We start from the raw sequence: 20,739 nt of genomic DNA on the forward strand, positions 1-20,739 counted from the left end.
AGCCATCATTGATCAACACCAAACACAACTGACTATACTTGCATTCAAAGAATAAATGGTCAACAGTTTCAGATTCCTCACCACACAACTCACAATCTCCAGCAGTGATTACACCAAATCTAACCAATCTGTCTTTAGTAAGTAACCTACCCCTTGCACACAACCAAGCAATGAAAGAGTGTTTAGGCCAATTCATTCTATTCCAAATAACAGGGTACCATTCTACCTTCTCATGCTCACCCACCAACCATCTATATCCTGCATCAGGCCTATAAGCATTTCCATTAGGATCCCAAATGCCTGCCTCATAACCTGGCTTCAACTTCTCTTTCACTTTACATATTTGCCTCTAAGTCCAACTGGTATTAGCATTAGGAATATACTCAAACCAGTCCTGATGTTTCATATAAACATGATGCACCCAACGTATCCAAAGATGATCCTCTTTACATGCCATCCACCAGGTGTATTTGCCTATTAAAGCAGTATTCCAAGCCAAACAATTAAGTATCCCAAGACCTCCTTGCTTCTGATCCTGACAAACTTTCTCCCAAGACACAGCAGGTGCTTTATGGTACTGATCAACACCCTCCCATAAGTAAGTTCTACAAATACTCTCTATCTTCCTGATGATACCCGTAGGTATAATAAAGATCCTAGCCCAGTAGGAGTGTAACTGAGATAGGACAGACTTGACTAGGACTAGCCTACCAGCATAGCTAAGCTTCCTAGACCCCCAACCTCTGATTCTATCCACCATCCTTTCCACCAGTTTGGAGCAATCCCCAATAGAAATTCTCTTATAGGAAATAGGAATGCCAAGATACCTAAAAGGGAAATTGCCCACCCTGAAACCAGACAGCTTCATAATCATCTGTAACTCCTCCCCTCTGATCCCATTACAATAAATTTCTGATTTATCCCTGTTCATCTCCAGACCTGATGCAACAGAAAAAGTAAGAAAAGCTCTCAAAATAACCTGCACAGATTCCTTGTCACCCCTACAAAAAAGCAGCAGATCATCTGCAAAACAAAGGTGACACAATTTGAGTTGCCTGCACATTGGATGGAACCTGAACTCCCTCCTCTCCACAACCACATCCAGAATACGAGAGTAGTACTCCATACAGATTGTGAAAATTAAAGGAGACATAGGGTCCCCCTGTCTAATGCCTCTTTTACCCTCAAAGTACCCAAAAGTATTCCCATTCAGTGCTAGAGTATACATAGGGGTCGAAATGCACTCCATAATTAACACAACCATCTTCTCAGGAAATCCCAAAGCACATAGCATTTGCTCAATGAAAGTCCATTCTATTGAGTCATAAGCTTTCCTCAAATCAACCTTCATAAGACACCTAGGGGAGCATGCCTTTCTGTTATAATTAATAATTATATCAATAATAATAATAATAATAATAATAATAATAATAATAAGTTATAGCAATAATAAATTAGTAAATATTGTATGAGGAAATCCTAGTTATGGTAAGATTAATAATATATGATGATAATAATAATAATAATAATAATAATAATAATAATAATAATAATAATAATAATAATAATAATAATAATAATAATAATAATAATAATAATAATAATAATAATAGCTTGGAACGTATTGTCACCGCGTCGGGGCCGGGTTTTGGGGATTGGCAGTGGCGCCTTGCTACATTCCCTTTTCATCTTGGTGGTCTTGGTGTCTATGCGGCGGGAGATGTTTTATTTTATGCTTTTATTGCGTCCCGCTTGCAGTTTGCTAGTTTGCAGGCTGAGCTCCTCGGCCCTTCTGGTATTGTAGCTGCTGGCCCTGCTTTTGATAATGTCGTGCAGGTGTTTACTGCGACTAAAGGTTCTGGTATATTAGGTCACCCTAGTGAAATTGCTGCCCCCAAACTTATGAAGAAATTGGCAGACATTTATTTCACGACGGTTCTTCTTTGCCTCGTAGTCTGTTTTCTCTTTGACACCACGCTGACTTGCTTTATGGCGTCTCGGCGGAGGTTCTCACTCCTCCGATTGGTTACGTGCGGTTCCTATCTCGGGGTTGGGGCGGAGGCTATGAACGGGAGGACTTACCGTAGTGTCTTTGGGGTATCGTCTGGGGTGTTCCGTTATTCACGGTATCTAGGCCCTGTCCTGCTTGCTCTCGGGTTTTTGCTGGGGATGTTTTTGGGGACCACGCTGTTTCTTGTACTGGTACTGTGGGCGTTAAACATCGGCATAACCTTGTCCGGGACACTCTTTTCGACATCTGCTATAGATCTGGTATTACTGCGGGGAAGGAGGTTGATATCGGTTTGGTTGATGGGCATGATGGCTCTCTTCGTCCTGCGGATTTATTGCTTTATTCTTGGGACAGGGGGCGTGATGTGTGCGTCGACCTGACAGGTTCTTCACCTTTAACTCAGACTGGGTTGGCAGATTTTGTGCCGGGCCGGGTTGTCGTTGATGCTGCTCAGCGAAAGTGTGTTAAGTATGGGGATTTGTGCGCGATAGCAGGTTATGGTTTCCTACCTTTCTCTTTCTCTTCACTTGGGGAGCTGGGTTCGGATGTTGTTGCCTTACTCAAGCGGATCCATAAATTCTCGGTATCTCAGGATGCGGGGGCTCGGGTGGCCGCTTACATTTTTACTAGACTTAGCTTTGCTATTGCTAAGGGTGTGGGAGCCCAGATTGTCTCTCGGCTCCCCACCAATTTCATGTAAACTTTTATTTTCATTTTTTTTTAAAAAAAAAAAAAAAAAATAATAATAATTATAATAATAATAATAATATTGCCAATTCCTATACTAATTAGAATAAGGTAAATTATAATAGTTTCCTAATTGACCTCACTTTCTCTGTAATCTTACACTATAAATACCATGTTAAATCTGAGAAATAAATCACAAATTAAGAGGAGGAGCTTTAGAAGACGGAAGAAGAAGAAGAAGAAATTTACAAAAAATCAATTAATCGACTCGAGGTAATTACTTATCCTAAATCGGTTTTATACTTAATTGTGTAAGCATCTTTAAGACAACCGTGTGACCTCTATAGACCACCATAGGACTCGAAATTTAGACCGAGGGCAACCTTGGACTGCCGAGATTCTGACCTGACCTTATTTGACCGTCGTTGACTTTGCTAGGGTGGTTATTGGGGCAGCTAAAGGTGGCTAGTCAGGGAGGTGTTGCGGGTTTGGTCGTGGGATTTGGGATGGGTAATTGAACCCTTATTTGGCTGATTCTTGACCTGGGCATGGTAGGGTTGTGATGGGGGGAAGTAGTCGGTCATGTTGGTAGTGTTGGTATGGTGGCGGGTGACAGCTGGTGTCGGTGGTGGCGGTAAATAGGGGAGGTAGCTGTGTTCTGGAGGGCTATTTTCAGTGGGATTTTTGGTGGTTGTAGGTGGTTTGGGTTGGGGTGTTTTTGGGTAGCTTCTGTCGAGGGTGGATTGGGGAGTTGGGTGGTGGTTACAGGTGGCAGGTTAGGTGGTGTTTAGGGACGGGTTTTGTGGGTGTGTCGAGTAGGTGGTGTTGGTTGGTTGTTGATGGCGAGTGGAGAAGGGAGTTAGGGCGTGCGTTTCTGGGCTGTCGGGGGTGGTTTGATGGGTGGTTAGGGGATGGTTGGATGGGTCGTGGTGTAGGGAGCAGGTAGGCTGACTGAGTGGTGGTCGTGGTGGCCTGTGGTTTCGGTTTGGAGGGTGTTTATGGGGGTGTGTACACGGTTGAAAAACCGTGTAGATGGTTTTTCTGTGTTCGTTTTTGTGACGGGTTTAAGTGATTAATTTGGGTCAGTCGGGTTTATAATTGAATCGGGTTTTTAGTTATCATACTTTAATAATTATAATAAATAATTAGTTTGAATAATTAAATAAAAGGAATAAATAATTGAATTGAATTGAATTATAATATTTTGATTAGGTGACGGTTGTGAAAAATTATAATCAGGTCGGATTGATTTAATTATTTGGATTTCTTAAAGCTGTTTAATTGGAACCGCTTGCTAGGTAGGGATAAATCCTACTCAACTCTTACTCGATAATATTTGGTTTATTGGATGGCTTATATTAAAGTGCATTGATCGTATGTGAATTGTGTTGGTTGATATACTCGTAATTGTTGGAAGGGAGATTCATATTGTATATGTTGGTTGCTAATATCATAATTATTGGAAGGGTGAGTTATATTGATTTGTGTTGATAATATTGATGAGGTGATTTGAATTGTTATCGTTTATTGAGAATGTGATTATTGTGAAAAGCTGTGCGACAGTTAGTTGTACGTTGTTGAGGGAGTTTGTACACTGGGTGATGGTAATATATACGTTGTGAGGGAGAGGTAGTATTACATGTTGGCGGTACGTTGTTAAGGCAGGGGTATCAAAGTAATGTGAGCACGTTGTTAATGGAGGTGTGCTAAGTAAAAGGAAGGAGCATGTTGTCAGGGGGTTGTGCAATGTAAAAGGAAATTGGATTGTTATCGTATGTTTTTGTTGTTAGTATTTATTCCTACTCAACCTCGCGGTTAACTGTGTATTCGTGAACACCTGCGGTGAACCGTTTTATGGGGAGCAGATTTGACAGGTACTAAAGGTTAGCTGACTGGGGAGCATTGGGAGGAGAGCCCGACTTGGACCATAGTTGAAGTCTAGATCACATAGAACAATTATATCACTTTATTTATTTCTGCTGCGAGATGTAATTATTTTATATTAAGTTTTAGTTATTAAATTGTAATAAACATGTATTCACTAAAGTTTTAATTTAAAGTACTTGGGTTTGTTGTACTTTGTTAATCACTACCTCGGGAAACCGAGATGGTAACGCTCTCATTTAGTTGGGATGTCTAGCTAAAGACTCCTGAATAAATGGGGGTGTTATAAAGTGGTATCAAAGCAAAACGATCCTCAGGCCTAACCAATGGATAATAATGAACTTAGGTTGTGTTTAAATAAAATGAACCCCGGGTAGAAACTGTTAGGAGCCCCTCTTAGTACCGTTAGGAAAGCGCGCCTAATTTATGCCTTCGCCCTTCCAGTTTTGAACCGGGAACCTTGAGGGAATACTTGAGAGTGTAGGGTAATTTTAAATGAATATTATATTTCCCTTAGAAATTTTGTTTGTCTTGGTTGAATTTTGTTGTCATTGATGATTGCGGTTGCGGGGGCATAACCTTGTTTTACGGAGGAGGGATGTGATATGATTTCTTTTAAGCATTGTTATAAACGTGTTGATATGAGGAAGTATGTTGGCATGTATGTAGAAGGTGTGAATATGATTAAAAATGTAAAGTATTAAATGTTGTGTGGAATAGCGAAGAATGCGATTTTGGTTGATTTCACAAGATTTTTACCCTTGATTGTTTGAAAGAAATAGAACTTAGTTGATCAAAAAATATCATTAATCGAGACATCGTGTAAGAAACTTCCCTAAATCAGTAAGACCCCCACACAGGTGCTCCTTAGGTTTCGTGGTCACCGATTCCAGGGTTAAGGCCTCCTTCCGCACAATGTTGCACACCAAAGACGGAAGTGGGAACTGTTCTCAATAAGCAAAGATATAACAGTGGAAGAAAAAGAAGAAGATGTTTTGTATATTGTTGTGTGTGTAAAACTGAGGAGGAAGAAGGTTTTTATAGTAAGCAATAGGCTCCTCCAACAATCAGAAAATCAATGGCATTCATTATGATATTAATGGCCATAAAATCGTGTAATGAATTCGGAATTGATTGCGGAATAAAATCTCAACAGCTAGAAAGGAATCCGAGGAAAAAGTTCAGACAAGTAGCAAAAAGCGACCCCACCACACCGCGCACGTGTCACGAGCTGAGCCGGACGGACGGCGGCGGCGCGCGCGTGGGGAGACTATAGTCTACCCTCTATAGTCTAGTTAACACTTGTTAACTCTCCTCCATATAGAAATAAAACACTCCCTCACTATTCTTCAAATGTGGGACAAATGTTGTTTTACTTAAGCTTTGGAGCAACTAAAACTCCAACAATCTCCCACTTGGTCTAAACTTAAGAAATACGAAAAGGAATATAGGAAAAAGGCTATAATCAGGTGAACGTTGTCTTGAACCTGAAAAATAGAAAGAAATGAGAACAGCTCCCTCGAGTAACATATGGCGCCATAAAAAACCCTGTCTCATGATTGCATTAGAGAATATTCAACATCTATTCTCATAGGAGGCGGCCAACACTCCACAATCACGTAGGTGAGTCCATCAAGTGTGTACTGCACACACCACTCAAACCGTGAGGTATGGAACTCATTAAGGACTACCACCTGTCCAACCTAACCCTGCAGTAAATAAACATGCTAAAAAGGGATAAACTTAATAACCTCCTTTATTCATCAAAATAAAAAGAATACAAGCAAAGCTCGATGATTTCGTTTGATCTCATTGAATCTGGTAATCCAGATTGGGTATCCATCATAAAAGCACTACGTAGGTGGGCTCAATCCCATCTTTTTGGCAGTTTATAAAACTAGTTTCCTGTTTAAGGCCTTTGTCAATGGATCGGCAATGTTACTTTCTGACCTCACATAATCTAAAGATATAACACCAAACTTGATCAAGTTACAAACAATATTATGCCTTAGGCGTATATGTCTACTCTTGCCATTATAAGCCTTATTCTTGGCTACATGAATGGCAGATTGCGAGTCACAATGTAGCGGCACGGATGGAACGGGCTTTGGCCAAAGAGGAATGTCCACTACCAAACTTCTCAACCATTCTTCTTCTCGACCAGCCAATTCGAGAGCTATAAATTCCGATTCCATTGTAGATCTCGCAATACACGTTTGCTTGGATGACCTCCAAGATACATCTGCTTCTGCTAAAGTAAAAACATAACCACTGGTAGAGTGTATATCCTTACTCTCCGAGATTCAGTTAGGATCACAATATCCCTCCAAAACTGGAGGATAACCACAATAAGATAACCCAAAATCAGTTGTACCTTAAAGGTATTTAAGCAAACGAACTAATGCACTCCAATGATCATGACCGGGATTATGAGTATATCTACTCAATCTCTCAACAGAGTATGCAATATCAGAACGAGATGAACACATAAGATACATGACACTACCAAGAATCTTAGCATAACCAGCTTGATCCACACTTTCAGACAGATTCTTTTTTAAGTGTACCCTAGCATCAAAAGGTGTTCTAGCAGGCCAACATCAAAATAACCAAACGTCTTTAAAATTTTCTCAACATAGTGAGCTTGACTAAGACAATAACCTTTACTAGTCTTTAGAACTCTTAAACCAAGAATGACATCAACCTCACCCATGTCTTTCATTTCAAAAGAAGTTTTAAGCATGCTTTCACTAGAATTAATAACATCTAATAAAGTGTCAAAGATAAGTAAATCATCCACATAAAGTGTTATAATAACACTACTACTAGCATTGGATTTCATATAGATACATGTATCAGCATCACTAGCTCTAAAACCAAGAGAAACAATCACACTATGAAACTTTTCATACCATTGTTTCGGTGCCTGCTTAAGTCCATACAAAGATTTAACAGGTTTACAAACTTTATGTTCTTGACCAGGCACTATAAAACCATCAGGTTGATCCATATAAATCTCTTCATCGAGATCACCATTTAAAAACGCAGTTTTCACATCCATCTGATGAGCAAGCAAGTTATACATGGAAGCAATAGCAAACATCACTCTAATGGAAGCAATCTTAGTGACCGGGGAATAGGTGTCAAAATAGTCTAAACAAGACTTTTGGGTGAAACCCTTAGCCACCAACCTGGCTTTGAATTTATCAATAGTCCCACCAGCTTTGAGTTTCTTCCTGAACACCCATTTACACCCTATAGGCTTACAACCATGAGGCAAGTCAACAATCTCCCAAGTATGATTAGACATAATAGACTCAATCTCACTATCAATGGCCTCTTTCCACAAAGAAGCATCAACTGATCTCATAACCTCATCATAGGTCTTAGGATCCTCCTCCACAATATACATGCCAACCAAATCATCATCTAGATATCTACCATCCTCCTCCATAAGAAAACCAGGTCCAAAAGATTTCTCAACTCTAGGTCTCTTACTCCTTCTCGGTTCTATTGGTAATTCACTAGATGTATCAACATGGGTCGGGGAGCTACCATCATTATCCTCATGGGAAGACTCATCAAAGGTCAAGTCCTGCCCTAAAGAAGGTTTCAAAGGAAAAATATCCTCAAAGAAAACAACATCTCTAGATTCAATAATATTACCATAAAAACCCAAACTCGCATCCTTGGTCATGAACCTATATGCAGCACTATTAGAAGCATAACCCAAAAAAAAATCGAGTAAATGGTTTTAGGTCCTATTTTATCTCTTTTAAAAGCAGGTAAGGCAACTTTGGCTAGACAACCCTAAACCTTTAGAAACCTCAAATTAGGTGGATAACCCGTCCAAATCTCATAAGGTGTCACATCAAGTTTCTTATGAGGTACACGGTTTAAAACATGACAGGCAGATAGGATAGTTTTCCCCCACATAAAATCAGATAACCCAGGAGATAGTAACAACATTCATCATATCCTTTAAAGTTCTATTTTTCCTTTGAGCTACACCATTTTGTTCGGCGGTATAAGGGGCGGAAAACTCATGTATAATACCATTTTTCTGACAAAATTCCACCAAAAAATCAGATTTGTATTCTCCACCATGATCAGACCTCACACGCTTAATCTTCCTATCAAGTTGGGTTTCAACCTCAGCCTTATAAATAATAAACATATCCTCAGCCTCATTTTTATTCCTTAACACATAAACCTTAGTATATCTCGAACAATCATCCACAAAGGTTATATAATATCTTTTACCTCCTTTACTTTCACAATTCTTATAATCAGCCAAGTCGGTATGGATAAGTTCTAATAATTCAGTTTGCCTTTTGGTCACTTCCTTAAAAGGTTTCTTAGAGTGCTTTGCTTCCACGCATACTTGACATTTATCCATGTCATAAGAAATCAGATTAGGCAACAAGTTCATTGTTTTCATGCGTTTAATGGATTTAGTGTTAACATATCCAAGTCTAGAATGCCAAATATCAATGGACTCAACGATGTAAGCAGAAGAAGTAGATGCATTCATTTCAACATCAAGAACAAACAGACCACCATTACAAAAACCTTTGCCAACAAACTGACCATTCTTAGACATGACTAACTTATCAGACTCAAAAGTAAGTTTAAGACCAGCCTTATTAAGTAAAGCACCAGAAATTAAGTTTCTACGCATATCAGGCACATAGAGCACATTATCAAGAGCTAAAACTTTGCCATAAGTGAGTTTCAGGTGCACCTTGCCAATGCCGAGGACTGGAACCTTACTGGAGTTGCCAACATATACCACCTCTTTCTCATCAACATCTTTGAGCTCCTTGTAAAGATCCTTGTTGGTGCAGATATGGCATGTAGCTCCTGTGTCAACAATCCATTCCACCAAGCATCCAACCAGATTTATTTCGGACACCATAGCAGCAATTATATCATCACCCTCACTTGAGCCTTCGACAACATTAACTTGTGGCTTGTTATATTTGTAATTTTTGTAGCCACCATGTTGATTGTTGTCTTTCTTTTGGAATTTCTCATCATGTGCATTATTACGATTCCCTTGATTTTGTTGTCTTTCCTCGTAAGCTTTCTTGGCCTTGCACTTGAAAGCGGGATGACCAAGCTTGTCACACCACTAATAATTCCTGTCATTGTCTTTATTGATTTTTCAGCATTTTGTGGTTTGTTTTATTGATCATAGCTCCTCTTGTTTGTACCTGTATTCCTGTATTCAATAACATTAGCCTTAACAGTGTTAGTAGCATTAGTCCTGGCATGATCATGGCTCCTTGTGGCATCCTCAATTTTTATACGACCAATCAGCTCATGCAACTTTATATCTTTTTTCTTATGCCTCAGATGTTTCTTATACTCATCCCAACTAGGAGAAGGCAACTTCTCAATAAGAGCATTAGCCTGCATATACTCGCACAACACCATCCCTTCACCAAGAATTTCAGAAACCATATTTTCATATTCATGTATTTGATCCATTATAGGTTTACCATCTGTAACCTGGAATTTTAACCATCTTGCTACAACATATTTCTTAGTACCGAAATCATCAGTACCATACTTAGTTTCCAAAGCATCCCAAATTCCTTTAGCGGTCTTAGTTTTGCAGTAGATGTCAAACAGATTATCGACCATGTAGTGTAACATGACACCTCTAACCGTGTTATTATCTTTTGCAGCTTTGGGGTCGGGTTTGACAATTTCAGATGAACTAGACTCTTCAGTGGATTGTGGTTCTTGAAATAACACATATTCAATCTCATATTGCGAGAAATAAAACAGAATTTTTTCGGACCATCTTGTATAATTTTTTCCATCTAAAAGTTCCATCTTACTAAGGTCTGGGAAAATTTTGTGTGGCATTGTGAACTGGTTGATAGGAGTACTAGGAGCGGTGGGAACAATTTCTCGATTGATATTAGAATCGTCAGAATTTCCAAATTAGTTTGTCATTGTTTGAAAATGAATAAAACAGTAGACAATAAGAAAGATCAGAAAAGTTCTCTTACTGATTTAGATTGAAAGAAATAGAACTTAGCTGATCAGAAAATATCCTTAATCGAGACGTCGTGTAAGACACTGCCCTAAATCAGTAAGACCCCCACACAGGTGCTCCTTGGGTTTCGTGGTCACCGATTCCAGAGTTAATGCCTCCTTCCGCACAATGTTGCACACCAAATATGGAAGTGGGAACTGTTCTCAATAAGAAAAGATATAACAGAGGAAGAAAAAGAAGAAGATGTTTTGTATATTGTTGTGTGTGTAAAACTGAGGAGGAAGAAGGTTTTTATAGTAAGCAATAGGCTCCTCCAATAGTCGGAAAATCAATGGCATTGATTCTGAGATTAATGGCCATAAAATAGTGTAATGAATTCTGAATTGAATGCGGAATAAAATCTCAACAACTAGAAAGGAATGCGAGGAAAAAGGTCAGACCAGTAGCAAAAAGGGGACCCACCACACCGCGCTCGTGTCACAAGCCGAACCGAGCTGGACGGACGACGGCGGCGGCGCGCGCTTGAGGAGACTATAGTCTACCCTCTATAGTCTAGTTAACACTTGTTAACTCTCCTCCATATATAAATACAACACTCCCCCACTATTCTTCCAATGTGGGACAAATGTTGTCTTACTTAAGTTTTGGAGCAACTAAAACTCCAGCATTGTTTTGGCTGCCATTTACTACCTGTTTAAAATTTTTATACTAGATTTTTATTTATGATATCCTTGTGAGTTAGCTTTCATATGCCACTGGTCTCGTATTCAAATAATATAGGGTTTAGGAGAAATAAATATTTTAGTGGACAGTGGTCGAAATATTCCTGTACAGTGATGTTTTCGCCCCATGTTTTTGTAAAATTTGCCATTTAAAAACTACTTATTGATTAGGCATGATTCCAACTCCAAAGTTTAAAATATTCGTATATATTTCTAAATTGATATGCCACGTTATAAGGAAATATTTTGACAATTTATAGTAATTTTTACAAGTTGACCTAAGTTTATGACAAGTTGCTGTAAAATTTCCGTTTCGACCAAGTAGTTTGTAAAATGCATTATAACTTGGTCTTTTGAGTTTTTGACTTGATTCTTTTCTCATGGTTTACTAACTCTCTGTATTTTCTAAAAAGTATATGTTCTCAATAAGTAATTTTGTTATTATGTATTAATGATTTTTTTAGGAGTTATAACATGTTTTTCTAGCCTTGAAAAGTATAAGTTTTTTTTGTAGTAATTAAGTGAAGTAGATTACCATGTCTAGTAATATGCGGAATGTGTTGCCCTAAGCCATATATATGTTCACCATAATTGCATCCATATTTAAGTTAGATATCATTGCTAAGAAAAGATTAACTAAACAATTATGCGTATTTTGTTATAGATTATTATTTATTCTGGCAATGTATTCGTCGGTAGTTAAGTAAAGTAGTTGAGTTTAAATAAAGATTGGTTCGAATATACTATACAATGTGGTTTTGCTATTTAAAATTAATTATGCCATCAATCGATGTTTTGCTGAGAATAATAGTCGTCTTATGTTACAATGTGTATTATATGTTCTGGTGATAAATGGTCTAAATATTTCCGTTGGTTGTTATCTCGAAGTTCGAGGACGGAGTTTATTTTTAGGGGGGAAGGAATGTAATACTATGGATGTTTTGAATTATTGTTGTGATATCTTGTGATGAGATTTGGCATGATTGATAATCGTAAAATAATTGTGTTGGATGGTGCTTAGTTATGAGGATGTTTATAAGTGTTGTGGTAGTAGTTGTGGGCGAACTTCGGGATGAAGTTCAGTTTAAGAGGGGAAGACTGTAATACTCCGTATTTTGATAATAATTTATGAGAATAATTTATGTAATTTAATAATTGATTAAATGCATTTCTAATAATAAATACAAGTAAGACGTTAATTAAATAATAAATTAATAATTCAAGTCGGGAATTGGGTTTAGCTAATATTTAGCATTGTGCCGTGTGCCATTGATAATTGGACCGAAACTTATTAATTTAGTATGAGTGCGATCGGGATTTGTATCGGGAATTAATAATAATATAATATGGAAATAATAATATATAAAAGTAATAGCAATTATATCAATAATAATAATAAGTTATGGTAATAATAAATTAGTAAATATTGTATGAGGAAATCTTAGTTATGGTAAGATTAATAATATATGATGATGATAATAATAATAATAATAATAATAATAATAATAATAATAATAATAATAATAATAATAATAATAATAATAATAATAATAATAATAATAATAATAATAATAATAATAATAATAATAATAATAATAATAATAATAATAATAATAATAATAATAATAATAATAATAATAATAATAATAATAATAATAATAGTAATATTGGCAATTCCTATACTAATTAGAATAAGGTAAATTATAATAGTTTCCTAATTGACCTCGCTTTCTCTCTAATCTTACACTATAAATACCATGTTAAATCTGAGAAATAAATCACAAATTAAGAGGAGGAGCTTTAGAAGATGGAAGATGAAGAAATTAACAAAAATTAATTAATCGACTCGAGGTAATTACTCATCCTAAATCGGTTTTATACTTAATTGTGCAAGCATCTTTAAGACAACCGTGTGACCTATATAGACCACCATAGGACTCGAAATTTGGATCTAGGGTAACCTTGGACTACCAAGATTCTGACCTGACCTTATTTGACTGTCGTTGACTTTGCTAGGGTGGTTTTTGGGGCGGCTAAAGGTGGCTGGTCAGGGAGGTGTTGCGGGTTTGGTCTTGGGGTTTGGGATGGGTAATTGAACCCTTATTCGGCCGAGTCTTGACCTGGGCATGGTAGGGTTGTGATGGGGGGAGGTAGTCGGTCATGTTGGTGGTGTTGGTATGGTGCCGGGTGGCGGATGGTGTCGGTGGCGGCGGTAAACAGGGGAAAACAGGGGAGGTAGCCGTGTTCTGGAGGGCTATTTTCGGGGGGATTTTTGGTGGTTGTAGGTGGTCTAGGTTGGGGTGTTTTTGGGTGGCTTCTGTCAAGGGTGGATTGGGGAGTTGGGTGGTGGTTACAGGTGGCAGGTTAGGTGGTGTTTAGGGACGGGTTTTGTAGGTGTGTCGAGTAGGTGGTGTTGGTTGGTTGTTGATGGCGAGTGGAGAGGGGAGTTAGGGCGTGCATTTCTGGGCTGCCGGGGGTGATTTGATGGGTGGTTAGGGGTGGTTGGATGGCTCGTGGTGTAGGGAGGAGGTAGGCTGACTGGGTGGTGGTCGTGGTGCCCTGTGGTGTCGGTTTGGAGGGTGTTTATGGGGGGTGTGTACACGATTGAAAAACCGTGTAGATGGGTTTTGTGTGTTCGTTTTTGTGACGGGTTTAAGTGATTAATTTGGGTGAGTCGGGTTTATAATTGAATCGGGTTTTTAGTTATCATAAACCTTTAATAATTATAATAAAAAATTAGTTTGAATAACTGAATAAAAGGAATAAATAAATAAATAATTGAATTGAATTATAATATTTTGATTAGGTGACGGTTGTGAAGAATTATAATCGGGTCGGATTAATTTAATTATTTGGATTTCTTAAAGCTGCTTAATTGGAATCGCTTGCCAGGTAGGGATAAATCCTACTCAACTCTTACTCGATAATATTTGGTTTATTGGATGACTTATATTAAAGTGCATTGATCGTATGTGAATTGTGTTGGTTGATACACTCGTAATTGTTGGAAGGGAGATTCATATTGTATATGTTGGTTGTTAATATCGTAATTGATGGAAGGGTGAGTTATATTGATTTCTGATGATAATATTGATGACGTGATTTGAATTGTTATAGTTGATTGAGAATGTGATTATTGTGAAAAGTTGTGCGACAGTCAGTTGTACATTGTTGAGGGAATTTGTACACTAGATGATGGTAATATGTACGTTGTGAGAGAGGGGTACTATTACATGTTGGCGATACGTTGTTAAGGGAGGGGCACCAAAGTAATGTGAGCACGTTGTTAAGGGAGGTGAGCTAAGTAAAAGGAAGGAGCACGTTGTCAGGGGGTTGTGCAATGAAAAAGGAAATTGGATTGTTATCGTATGTTTTTGTTGTTAATATTTATTCCTACTCAACCTCGCGGTTGACTGTGTATTCATGAACACCTGCGGTGAACCATTTTATGGGGAGCAGATTTGACAGGTACTAAAGGTTAGCTGACTCGGGAGCATTGTGATGAGAGCTCGACTTGGACCATAATTGAAGTCTAGATCACATAGAACAATTATATCACTTTATTTATTTCCGCTGCGAGATGTAATTATTTTATATTATGTTTTAGTTACTTAAATTGTAATAAACATGTATTCACTAAAGTTTTAATTTAAAGTACTTTGGTTTGTTGTACTTTGTTATTCACTACCTCGGGAAATCGAGATGGTAACGCTCTCATTTACTTGGGATGTCTAGCTAAAGACTCCTGAATAAATGGGGGTATACAACAATGTCCCTTACATTGTTATATTCAGATTTGTGGGCACAAGTAAGGTCTCCAACCTTCACTTGTTCTTGAGTTATGATGAGTATTAGGATGATCCTCCAAAATCCCAATGTAGAGATCCTCCTCTTGATTGCACCCACGATTAGCCCTTATCACTACTAAATAATATTTACTAGATATTTATTTAGTAGTCTACCTTAAAATTGATTACTAATACTCATATATTACATTAATAATATTAGTAATATCATTGAACAATTTAGATTATCATTTCTCAAGTTTTACAGAAAGATGAAGTATGTGAGAGAGGTGTATGCATGTAAATAAAAGGAATATGCATAAGTTGAATGAATAGAGAAAAATCCTCTAATGTGAAGGAGGGTGTGCCGGTTTTGGGAGGATGGAGGATCAATATATGGTCTTTCACTTTTTCCTTTTGTTCTTATCTAAACCTTAGGCATGTAAGGCTAGGTAATTAGTGTAATAATGATGTTATTTTAGCTTATTAAAATAAATCATCCACCATCCTCTAAACCCTCTTCATTTCGGTCCATATACATAAAATGGACAACCATTTTATTTTGTCAATTTGTCATTTGTCACACAATATGTCACATGTACTATGTTACATGTTATTAATTAATTTAATGCATATTTATCAAATAAATATCATTTTATAAATTAATTAATTCACATACAATAAACTGACTAGTGATACTTGATCACATTGGGTCATATAATTATAATTCACAACATCTTCTGATTATAATTAAACATTCATTCTTATCTCTATTGTTTCACAAACAATAATCAATTTTAGTAATAAAGTATTTCTATTACTAAAATAAATCTTATTTAATCCAATTACAATAAGATATAAATATTCTCTCTCACAAATGAATTGTTCAATTTTAAGGAATTGATTAACTTGTATCGTCATACAATTAATCAACTTTATTGATAAGAGCATCATCCTTTAGGTGTGACCTTAAGGGATCAACTGATCACCACCGTCAAACGACAGTAATGTCTAACTCTAGTAAGCTGATCATTACTGATAAATGTTGATCAGTTGACTATATAAATGAATCATCCCATTCGTATTCTTAATTTGAGATTTAAATAGGTGATCGCACTATTGGTGAAGACACATACTCCAACAATCTCCCACTTGTCCGAGACAAGTGTGCATCACCAATTCTCTTGTCCTATTACAATCTCCCACTCAATTCAAGGTGTCTCTCAAGTCGTACTTGCATTTGATCATATCTTGAGTGGTTTCCTCGATCTGGAGAGTAACTGTCTGATCCGAATTATCTACTGTAGATACCTTCCGAGCGTGGCCACGCATTTTCAGTTCACTACTCCTCGAGTGTCCTTGAGATTTCAAACAACCCTGACAAGGGGGTGGACAATTCCTATTGCACTATTCCCTTCGTTTAGCCACAGTTCATCATAACCCAAAATATACCCATTTGACCTCAGTTACGACAGTCGTAGAGCATAAATCAAAGCCAATCAGAAATTTGTGTCAACTTGGGCGAATAGTCTCTAATTTAAAGAATTGACTCATAAGAATACTATAGCAGCTCTTGTCACGACCAGGCTTTATGAATTACCAGAACTCTATAAGCGGTCACTGCCCGACAGAGTGTCCCATACAGTCTGCCTATGTGATAGACTAGTCATCCTATATGACTCCATGGCATTTGAACTTGCATCAATCGCATCACACTTCAGTCCCTTCGAAACGTCGCCTCGTTTAAGTAACTATGGGCGAATACTATGTCAATCCAATTCACTTTAATGGGGTTCAATTTATCTCTACAACCCATTTGGATTTAACAAAGTAATGGAAGAGTTTAATAAAACTCAAACGATAATGCGATTATCATATATGAATAGTCAATACACTATTACTACTTCATACCTTTTACAGTAGTTAAAATGCAATAAAAGCTTGGCAAGTGGATATAACATATATCCATACATTCCAACTTTATGAATTTCTATTTCATTCTATTCAATGTTATTTCTAATACGTTGAATTTATCTCTAAGTGTATGTCTAGTCTTCTTACTAGACTTGGGCTCTTGTACTTAAACGATGCTCCCACTGTTATCGTATAACTTGTGATAAAGTCATTTATAGAGGGATTCACTCTTAATCCCTATGTTGCCCAACTTATCACAATTTAATTAGATTCTGTTTGTATAATTTGCAATGGTCGAAACCAAAACATTTCTTTAGTTTCATACTCCCAAGTCAATAAAAACAGCCTAGGATTTCAATAAATCCTTATCGGTTTGGAAACTAAAGTTTGTGCAACCCTTCAACACACAACTTAGTTTATCATCCAAACATATGAACGAATCCTTAGTTCCTCTCAAGAATCTCAAAGATGTTCTTTAAGGCTTTCACAAGACCATCTTATGAATTAACTTATTATTGATTTATTATGCTCCAAGCATATGCTTCATCACGGCGTGTGCATTTAATGGCATACACGATCGTTCTAATGGCGGAAACATTAGCAAATGATTTCATGTAATTAACAACTTAATAGGTTCAGTGAACGACAATGACTCCATCATAGTAATTTCACTTTCATCAACATGAATAACCTACTTCACCTTGTTGATGTTAAACAGAAACGAAAGATCTTATCATCATAAGACTCTCAACTTTATGCCAATATTCTTTCACATAGATTCGGTAATCTAAAATACATCGCACCTTTTTCTAGTCTCCCAATCACTCTTTCATAGAAGAGCGCATTGGTAAATTATTCTCAATAAGTAATATGTTATCAACATATAAGACACGGGAAAATAATACTGGCTCCTACTTAACTTCATGTATAAATATGATTCTTCAACAATGTGAATGAAAGCATTCTCAATTATCACATGAAGGAAAAGTATAATCCTTTGATGCTTACTTATGATCATTCTAGGATCACTTAAGTAAGCTATACATAATATGTTAGGATTCTTAGATCTTTATCTAAGGTTTTGTGTTCCATACACATCCTTCTCTAAATTCCCATTTTAGAAAGGGGGATTTTTAATCTCATTTGCCATTTTTCATCAAAATGAAATGTGGCGATTCCTAACATGATTTATCTTGATTAACATCTTCATGTCAATTCATGCACTTAGGTACTCTAAAGCTCTATTTACTTTAAAGAGACTCTCGCCTTAAAGTAAATCCACTCTTTGGTAACAATCTTTGGATTGTAATGCTATGGCTCGTATGCAACAAGGCCGATTTGGGACAAGATCATAATACCATTGCTTTACATGTCTGCTAAACTCCCACTAAGCTATACTCCCACTCTATCTTAATAGATTATAGTTCCACCACTTTTAAAACGTAACACATTAACTATAAGATATGTTTGTGACGATTCAATCTACTCCCACTCTATCTCTTAGAAATACATCTATCTTCTTAAGAGATATCTTTGTGAGTTACAAACATATATATGGTGGAGTATTTGAAGTTTGTATAGACTGACGTGTTTAGCACATAAAAGACCAGCTATATCATGGCAGCTTGATTCATGTCATATGCTAGTCTGATCCATGTAATTTGTTAAATAGACAGTCTATTTTAGGTATCTCCTGGTTGACCATTCGTTTAGAATAATATGTCCGTTTTGGATTGCAAATTCCCAAAATTGAGTTCGATAACTCACACCGACTCATATAGTTTGATCTTATGGGTAGTGACACTAGGTTATAATCCATATTTAATAAATCAAAATCATTACTTAGATATTTGCCACTACGATCAGATCGTAATGCTTAATTACTTTGTTCAATCGGTTCTCTACGTCATTTAGAAATTCCCTAAATTTTTCAAATGCTTCACTCTATATTTGATTAAGTAAACATACCCATATCTACTTAAATCATCGGTAAAAGTGACGAAATAGTCATAAGTTCCCCTTGCGGTGATGTTCATTGGAACACATACATCAGCATGTATTAGTCCCAACGAACCATGTGCACGTGTCCCTTTACCACTAAAGGGAGTACATATCATTTTGCGAAGGAGACAAGATTCGCATATTCCATATAATTGAAAATCAAATGGTCTAATAAATCTAGTCGACACTAGCCTTTTAATGCATTTCTCATTTATGTGACTTAATCGAAAAAGCCAAATGTACAAATCATTTGGATAACTTTTTATGAGTCTTTTGGATTGTATATTATAGATATCTTCTATTGAGTTGGAAGTGTCTAAAACATGAATACCATTGATAAAAGTGGCTTGGCTCACAGCCAAGTCATATTCAACAAAATACAACAATTGTTTTTGATGGCTAAAGAAAGGAAAAATCCTTCTATGTCTAACATAGAAATGGTAATAATGTTTTTGGACAAAGTTGCTACATAATAACAACTATGTAGATTACAACTCAAAGTCATTAGCTAAAACAAGTACATAAGTCCCTCTCGAAGTGGCGGCTACCCTAGCTCCATTTCCTTGTCGGAGATTTATATCACTCTTGTTTAGCTTTTCCACATTTCCAAGCCCATGTATACGATTACAAAGGTGAACACCACAACCAGTATCCAATACCCATGTTGAGGTGGATGTATAATTTATATCAATAACAACGATTTCGGAAGAAATAGTACCAAGTGGAGTGACAAGTCCAGCTTTGATATCTCCCAAATACTTTGGGCAATTTCGTTTCCAATGGCCCATTACATTACAATAATGACATTCTTCGTAAGATTGGGCACCCTTCTTGGTTTTGGTTGTGGTAGTCTCACTATCCATTTCCAATTCATTATCAGGTTTTGGGTTTCTTACCCATCTTTGCCTTTCCTTTAATAATACCACTACTCCTTTCAGTTGCAAGAATATTCTTGCTAGAACTCCCACTGAATTTAATATTTCTCCTTGTTTCTACAAACAAGGATGCCTTGAGATTAGTGAGATTTTATTCACAAGATTTTCTTACCAAAGAGGTAGGCATAAATATTGGAGTGGGAGGTGTGGAAGTAGCAAAGATTTACATCCTGACCAATGCCAAAGCGTAATTCTCTAATCGTATCATTGTCATACTCGGAGCACTTTTCATCGAATGATTGGAGCCATGAATTAATGGTGATTGGTGTAAGATTATTAGATGAATCCATTGCGAATAAATAACTATAAAAATGGAAATGAAGGAAATAATTAACATCTATCGTTTTAATAATACTTGTAAACATTTTAAACAAGTTTTAAGCATTTATATAGTGACCTCTACCCAACTATTATAAATGATCCCGAGATCCAAATTCATATCAATTCGGGCACGGTGAGCCGATTCATCCCTTATCAATATAATTCGGTGGATTAACTCTTTAATCGATTCTTCTTCTAGAACTCTCGGTCGATAAAATTACTTTAATATTTATCTTTAGCCCGGAACACATGCGGCTACGGTCACGAATACTTCCGTTGAGCTCAATCCAAATTTCGATGCAATAACATTTTATTACCCACTTACCCAACGTAACAAGTTTAGCACCCCGGTGAGCCGAGCCTACTTCCTTATGAAATTGGGACTCATGGTTTCTACTATTTGGTAAGGCTAATTCTCAATTATTATTTAGTGATAGGTCTTGCCAATTAATTATCTATCACGTTTTAA

This window comes from Silene latifolia, chromosome 2 (genome assembly GCF_048544455.1).
Source record: "Silene latifolia isolate original U9 population chromosome 2, ASM4854445v1, whole genome shotgun sequence".
NCBI lineage: Eukaryota > Viridiplantae > Streptophyta > Magnoliopsida > Caryophyllales > Caryophyllaceae > Silene > Silene latifolia.